The sequence below is a fragment of the Etheostoma spectabile genome, unplaced genomic scaffold (assembly GCF_008692095.1).
Source record: "Etheostoma spectabile isolate EspeVRDwgs_2016 unplaced genomic scaffold, UIUC_Espe_1.0 scaffold280, whole genome shotgun sequence".
NCBI lineage: Eukaryota > Metazoa > Chordata > Actinopteri > Perciformes > Percidae > Etheostoma > Etheostoma spectabile.
The window spans coordinates 1,012,846-1,021,160 of NW_022605578.1; the positions used below are offsets into that span (position 1 = coordinate 1,012,846).

An 8,315-nucleotide genomic window follows, 5' to 3' on the forward strand; every position below is an offset into this window, starting at 1 on the left:
TGGCTGTTTGTGGAGACTGAACAAGTTCTATTGTATGAAAACTGAACAAGTATTATGTTTAAAGTATCATTTGAATATTTTGAACCTTGCGAATGAAGAAGAACATTGAACAGAGGAGAGCCGGACACTCCTGTTCTGGCCAGCGGGTACAATAAGATTAATTGCAGCTGTGACGTGTGAATGAGCTATTGTTTCTTTATTAGAGAGAGCGAGTACAGCATTATCTGTATCGTATCTTTTTACCACATGAATTATCTGTATCCGATCTACGTGGCTACTGGCGGGGCCAAACCGGAAGTGGTCAATTTAACCAGGAAGTGGTCGGGTTCTCTTGAAATGGCGGGGCTTTAACCGGTATGTTATTTAAGCATGCAATTGATATGTTGTTACAAAATTGTTATATTTATGCTGATTTGAAACACTATTTACATGACAGCATCGAGCTTCAGATCAAGGTGTTGTCAGGGTAACAAACAAACTATATACAGAACGTTTTGCAACAATGAATACAACACATGCGGTTGCAATTATGAAGTAAAATGTAATGAACAAGAGTTTTCACACTCAATATAACTTTCTTTTTTAACTTTTTATTTTTTATGATCTTGTAATTTTTATTTTTTTTTTTTTTTTTTTTTTATTCTTTTATTTCCACACAAAGTGTGTGTTTGTGTGTGTGTGTGGTGAGTAAGAGAGAGACACAGAGAGAGAGGGGGCGAGGGAGCAGCTGACAGTAAAAAAAAAAAAATCTCCGATGGCAGAGACGCAACGGGAGTTGCATTTAAACCAAGCAGCACGTCTGAAACCCACGTTCACCAGAAATCTACTGTTACTATGTAAGGACTAACAACCCCACGTTCACAAGAAACCTACTGGTTACTATGTAGGACTACAAACCGAAGTTAAAAAACCAACCTGAAGCAAGAACCCTAAACGTTAACGGAACAGACCCACAGACCTGATTGACTGACGGAGCGGAGAGAGAGAGAGGGAGAGAGAGAAGAGAGAGACCGAGAGACCAAGGGAGCACATTTATCCATGTTCTGTGTGTGGTGATAGAGCCGAGGGTTTGTAGGCGGGGGGGGCGCGGTGATTTCACAGAACGCTGCGCGGCCAGTTGAGGAGTTTTTATTCAATCCGAGCACGGATATTGACTCATATTACTCGGATATATTTGTACTCGCCAAAGGTGCTTTACCGAACCGGATACTCGTTTCAGCCGGTACTCGATCACCCCTATTCTTTTTAAACTTCAGTTAACTATGTTAACCTTAAACTTGCTTATAACAACCAGTTTGTTTTAACCAATAGTATAGCAGATAATGATGGACTAACCCATTTATACGTAGACAATGATGTTTTAGCCCACATTTATTTTAAGAACTATATACTACACCCATTTGTAAATGTATACAGTGGGTATACAGTGGGCTTCTCTTTCTTTGTTTTGTACAAAACACAAGTATACACAAAAAGCCCCAAATGCACTTGCAGATCTTACATCTTTTTGTTACTCATGGTTGAACATAACTTTGTCCAGTTCTTTTTTCAGAAGCAAATAGAGCGGGCAGCTACTTGTGGGTCTGACCAACATGTTCTTTTTCCTGTAATCTCCTAGCAACTGTCTCTATGTGAGAAAGCTATGAAAGGTGTAATTTTCAGAGACAAATCCTCTAATACATTGATGCCATTAACATTTTCTTGTACACTATTCAGTGGGTGAGGTCATACCTGGTTGGCAGGGAACAGGTACGTGTCCTCACCACTAAATTAACTTGTGGAGTTCCCAGCTATTTTAGGTCCTTTTTTTTGTCAATGAATGCCATCAGCTAAAGATTGTAATTTGTTTTTATTTGCAGATGACTGAGCTATTCTAGTCTCTCATAAAGAGGAGTCAGAGGCAGAGGTGTGTAGTAACGAGTTACATTTATTCCGTTACATTTACTTGAGTAATTTTTTTGAAAAAATTGTACTTCTAGAGTAGTTTTAATCACTATACTCTACTTGTACTTGAGTAGATTAGTGAGAAAGAAACTGTACTCTTACTCCGTACATCAGGCTACAATGAGCTCGTTACTCTTACTACGCTTTATTGTTTTTACCCCAGCGTACGTCTCATTTTAATGTTTTATTTTGACAGAGAGAGTCTTCCGCTGAAGGCTCTACCACGTGACTGTGCTTAACCAATCACACGTCGTTGTTAAGTCATGTGACCATACTCGTTTCCGCAGCGCGACAGGTTAGCTTTACAGTCCTAGCAAAGACGTCTGAAGCAAAACGTCGCCAAGGCAACGCAAACAAGGCCCCCCCCCCCCCGCCTCATAGTGAAAGCATGTTTACCTTTTAGGAAAAGTGTGAAACAGCAGCTACATCATGCGGCGTCTTCAGTGTCGACCAAAACAAACATGTGAGCGTTCAACAACTCAACATCTAACCTGAGGAGACGTAGCGGTAGTTTTAGTTTCTGCTGTGGAGAGGTGGATGTTGTCTTTTAGGTTACATACAGTATGTTTTACACATGCAGATCCATCCTAATTTGGTGACAAGTCTCTCAAATAAGCTATTTGTAATTAATAATATTTTAATTTATTTTATTGATTGGATGGACTATAATTTGCCTAAAGATGATTATTTGTATTTTTGTCGGTCTGATTGATGCTTGTGTTGAAATTAATCAGACGTTACTCAACTTACTCACTACTTAGTAGTTTTTTCATCAAGCACTTTTTACTCTTACTCAAGTATTATTTGTATGATTACTTTTACTTTTACTTGAGTCATATTATTCTAAAGTAACAGTACTTTTACTTGAGTACAATTTTTGGCTACTCTACCCACCTCTGGTCAGAGGTTGAAAGGCTGCTTAGTTTGGAACTCCTTAAGCTCAGTGCTTGGTTAACAGACAGGCAAAACATTTTTATTCTTTTTGGGTCCAGAGATAAACTGAAAAAGTCTATGGGGTTTAGGTTTGTCGTAGGTGATGTTGAAATTACGGCCAAGGAAGCGTTCCCTTACTTGGGCTGTATACTGACAACAAACTACCAGGGGAGTTTATTGCCCAAAGAATTATCTCAAAGGTAAGCCAAAGGACTAAGTTCCTGGCAAGAATATCCAGCCTGTTAGATAGTAACACCTTGAAAATCCTGGCCGATGCTCTTGAAGGAGAGGGTTTCCCAACTTAAACTGTGTTAGTTTATAAGAAATAACCTGGCACCCAGGTATTTATGTAATTACTTTTTTGAAATTAGTGATACGCACAGCTATTCTACCAGCAGGAGGTCCACAGATTGCAGGCCCTGCTGTTTTAAGAGCTGTATAGAAAAGTAGCTCTCCTCTATCTTCCAACCTGAGCTCCTCCTACTTTAAAATCTTCAATAAAAAAAGGTTATCAAACCCATAAACAAAATCATAAGTTACTTTTAGTACTAGGAATATTGTACTGTTTGTGTGTCTGCTTGTCTGTCTGGGAATTTGAGCCCTTGTTTTTATTATACTTATTTTTTTGTATTGTGTTTTTATCTGTTTTGTTTGTTTTGTTCATTAGTTGACCCCTTTCCCCTTTGTCCTCAATGTTTTAGTGCTTGTGTTGTTACTCCCCTTCCATCTTAAGGACCACAATTTTATTTTATTTTTTATCTTTTTGAATACCTCCTGTTGATAGTTGTTGTACAATAAAGTTTTCATTCATTTATTCAACAAAACGTTTAGAAGCCAACACTACTGATATAGTTTGAAGTTACCGTGCCGTTTCCAGTCTAAGGTTCAGACTGAAACACACGGAGCTCTGAAGCAGACCTGCGCGTCGCTTAGTGTCCACGCTCACTGGAAAAATAGAGATGAGCAGCGCGCCTTCCGCGGCATGTGCAGCTTCATGTTTATAGACATGCTCCGCTGTTGACTTGCTGCAGCAGATGTGTCGCGTTTTTGCTCCGTGTATTTCTGCCGTAGTTTTGGTTTTCCACCTCCAATCTAGAGCAGCGTTCAGCCACTTTCCTAAACTTTGTCTCCTTTAGAGACCAGAGTCTCCAACTGGGCTCTGTGTCTGTCAGGCGGTCTGGGATCTACCGCATCAGCAGAGCAATCACGTAATGCAAAGCAGACTATGGTGAAGGTAGATTATTTTCTGAAATATAGGGACTTTATTCTTGTAATAGCCTTTTATAACTTTATTTTTCTCAAAATATCACAACTTCTCCAAATCTCAGAGAGCACAGATGGGTTATATTTTGAATGTGCACAAAGTTTTAAACACATCTGAAATAATACAGTCCAGGGCTTTATTAATTCCTTAAAATAAATTAATGTATCATTGAGGTGAATAATTGTCATATGCACATTAACAAAAGATGCAAAAGAGGAGGGAGGAGTAAATTATGCCTAGGCTACATGTGCGCTGACTCGGATATAACTAGAAAAGTCAATCTACGGGAGAATAAAGACATGGAAGCAATACAGAATGCCTGAGGGCCTTACTGCAATACATTTCATTGTGTTTTTGTTTGGATTGTAATCTATTTCCCTTTACATAAAGATATTTCCAGCATACATTGTTTGAGAAAAAAAGTAAAAGTACATAAGTGAATTGAAGGTAAATTAAGTGTTTAATGCTAAAAATGTTCAGGGGATGGACACTCAGACTAGGGTTTGATATTTTCCCCAAAAATTAGATAAATCAGATCCTGGGAAAAGACAACCCATTTCCCAGGAAATAGCTGTTTTTATTTTTTATTTTTTTTATTTTTTTAGCCCAAGTAATGTATTGATATCATTCAAATGCTGATATCATCCCAAATCCCAAACTGACATTTTTTAAATATTATTGGTATTATTATTTGGGCAAAAAAACACAGTTTTTGTCCATCATCAACACAGTTTGCAGTGATCAGGTGAGCTGCGTGTGTGACATCTGCTGCAGCTGGGATGTCTGGGACTTGTCTTCTGAAAATCTAGGCAACCCGTTAAAACCAATATTTCACAGAACTCCGTTATAAAAACTAATGAAATGTGCTAAAGTAAACCATTGAATGATTCCTAAACCATTCTATTAAACCCAATCCATTCTGTGGTTGTTGAGATTTCTAAGCGGCTGCAAACGGGAATATTCACTCAAAGTTAACCAAAATATTTCTTTATTAGGGCAGGGCAGGCATAATTCTCTTTTAAAGACATACAAGTTCAACTAAATGAAAGAAAACGACCCACAGACATGTACAACTGTGCACTGCAAATAGACAGGGCCATAGGATAAGATAATAGGATAATGCCTAAACACGCAATATCAGCATTGCATTGAACTTGTGACAACCTAAACTACATATTTCTTTTAGTTTACAATGCATTCTCACCCTGACCTTTCTTTTTCTTCTGGAAGTGTACTTTCAGAAGCAGAGAGCGTTGATAGACTGCGCTCAGGCGGTTTCGGATTTTCATGACATGTGGTTGTTGCCACAGCCAAAAGACAAATTAGAATCAAAAGAAGCTGAAGGCAGCAATAAAAAAATGGCGGGTTTGTTCAGGACACCACCGTCTGGCGCTAGCAAAGATGACGCAGTGACAGTTCTCTCTGACCCATCAGTAGTCTGCAGGTTTTCACCTTTTGGTATCGCCTCAGCTTGCTTGGAACTTCGACTGAGGTGATACTAAAAAAAGTACTTGTTAGCAGGTACCTGGGACTTTTTTTTGTATAACCAAAAAGGGGAGTAGAATCGAGGTAAATCCCATGTCGAGTAGATATCATGCAGTGGAAAAACGCCATTAGAGTGGTTATGGCTAAAGAAAGTTTGCTTCCCTTCGATTTTCTTTTTTTTCAAAGCTCCATGTATGTGTTTTATTTGATTCGGAAGCTTGAAAATGTCCAAACAATTGATCTTAGCGGGCCAATTGAGTTAGTTGTTCTCTCCATAAGGGACCCATGGGCTCTTTCTATCCCCAGATTGAGCTCAGGGGATAAGTTTTTAAGAGTCCTTAATAAAAGGGGCATGTCTGTCCATACATTTTTAAATTAATGAAGCTCTCATTTTCCAGCTCTTGGCATTTGTCTTGTAGAAATTGTTTTTCTCTCAGCACCAGCATTGTGGTCCTCTGAAGTGATCCCGTTTGATTCACAATCAGACTCTCCGATCTCACATTCTCTTCCAGTTGCTCAAATTCCTTTTTCAGCTCTCTGGAGGCCGAGCAGGACGATAAAGCCTGACACCCTCTGGAGGCCGGGGAGGAGAAGGATCAGCTGGACTCACAGGGTCACAGTCCCATCTAGCACATGCCGTGGTTCAGCATAAAATTGAAAAACCCAACCTTGACCCTTCTGATTGTAACAGCTTTAGGCCTATTTCTAAATTGTCGTAATTTTGGAGAAGGTTGTTCTTTCTCAGCTCTCTTCATTTTTAAGTGAAAATAATATCTTGGACAAATTTCAGTCTGGTTTCAGAATACACCATAGCACAGAAAAAGAACTTCTTAAAGTGGTAAATGATTTATTGCTGTTCTGTGACTGAGAAAATTGTGCAATTTTACTCTTGGTGAACCTTCGTAGTGCATTTGACACTGTTGACCATGCCATCTTGTTGGATCACCTTCAGTATAGGGTAGGAATCCAGGCTGTTGCTCTACAGTGGTTCAATTCTTATTTAAAAAAAAATAGGAACTGTTGAAATTGAAAATATCTACTCTTCAGCAGCAATTACATGCGGTGTACAACAAGGTTAGATTTTAGGGCCAACATATCTTATTGTTATGCTGATGACACACAGCTGTGCCTGTCTCAAGAAATAGGTGATGCAAACTATTTAAAGTCCCTTTTTCACTGCCTGAAAGATATTAAGTGCTGGATAACTTTATCCATCTTAATGAAAGTAAAATGGAAGTCATGTTGTTAGGCCCCCCCAAATGCAGTTGACAAACTTTTAAAAAAGATTAGGGGACTTTAGCCTAAAATGTGCACCCTTTTGCCAGAAATCTATGTTTCATCTTTGACCCAGCATTAAAATTAAATTAGTCCTTTTTGAAATGTATCATTTTTCATCTCAGGATGTTGCTAAAATAAAATCCTTCCTGCGTCTTAAGGACTTGGAGACTGTTATTCATGCACTTATTTCATCTCATATTGACTACTGCAATTCCTTGTATTTTGCGATTTGTCAATCATCTTCCTCCTGCCTGCAGCTTGTCCAGTATGCAGCTGCTGGATTGTTGACTGGTACCAGAAGGAGGGATCAAATCTCCCTGATATTGGCATCTCTTCACTGGTTACGGGTCAAATATAGAACCGATTTTAAGGTAATGTTAATTGTTTTTAAGGCATTACATAGTTTGGCCCCTTTATATATTGCTGATCTCTTTACCCTACATCCTTTCTCCAGGAACCTAAGATCGTTTAGTCAGTTCCTTTCAGCTATTCCACTGATGAAAACAAAAGTGATTGTTCCTTTTCCGTTGTGGCCCCAAGACTGGAACAAACTTCCCATTCATATTAGTTCCCTCTCTACTGCCGAGAAGTCTCGTCTTAAAACACTTTTTTATTCCTCGGCATATGTTTTAGTTTTGGGAAATTTGTATAGAAATGTGTTGTTGTATAATGTTCATTGTGTCTATACAGTATTTTTATTGTCTACCTTTGTTTTTATAACATAATATACCTTTGTACAGCACTTTGTTCAGCCTAGGTTGGTTTTAAAGGTGCTCTATGGATAAACTGACTTGACTGGAGTAGGCTACAAGCATATGTCAGGCATTTAGTAAAGCTAAAAAGAAGAGGACACAAATTTAAATCTGGTGAAATGACTAGCTACCTTCAGGCTTGTTTTGATGATTGCCCACTTGCCGTCACTGTCTACTTCTGCTTTTCTTAACTTGCTTCACAGTTACGTTAGTGATGGCCAAATGATGCTGTATGAAGCTTCATGAACCATTTTATATATTTTCTGTGCCCACTTGATGGTGCTTTTGATTTGAAGAGAAAGACTCAAAGGACAGCAATTCAGTGTGCTTCTAAACCCTTTGTTGAACACAGAGCCCCATCTAGTGGGCTCAGAAAATACATAAAATGGTTCGCAAGGCTTTATGAGGCTTCATTTGGCTGTCAGCAATCACTAAGTTGTAGTTTAAAGGCCATCCTTGAGTAATCATTGCAAAATTTGTAAGATGTTAGTAAATAAACGTTAAGAATGCAAATCTTAGGTAGTTAATGTAATTAATGTTACCATTTGTGTTATTTACTAAATGACAGTGTTCTCACACCATACATGGTATGAAACTGCAAATTATTGTGCAGATAAATAGATAGGTACTGTAGATAGATAGATAGATAGATATTTATT

At 38.4% G+C, this 8,315-nt stretch overlaps 1 long non-coding RNA gene across 1 annotated transcript in view; it reads right to left on the reverse strand.

The window, feature by feature from the left end:
• Positions 1-1,754: 1,754 nt before the first annotated feature.
• LOC116686007 (uncharacterized) overlaps positions 1,755-8,315 on the reverse strand; it is an 8,772-nt gene continuing 2,211 nt past the window's right edge. Inside the window, exons 2-4 of the long non-coding RNA XR_004331121.1 lie at positions 6,744-6,749; positions 5,346-5,351; positions 1,755-1,765 (exon numbers count right to left, since the gene is read on the reverse strand). This is a non-coding gene — a long non-coding RNA (uncharacterized LOC116686007). The remainder of the gene's footprint in view (positions 1,766-5,345; positions 5,352-6,743; positions 6,750-8,315) is intronic.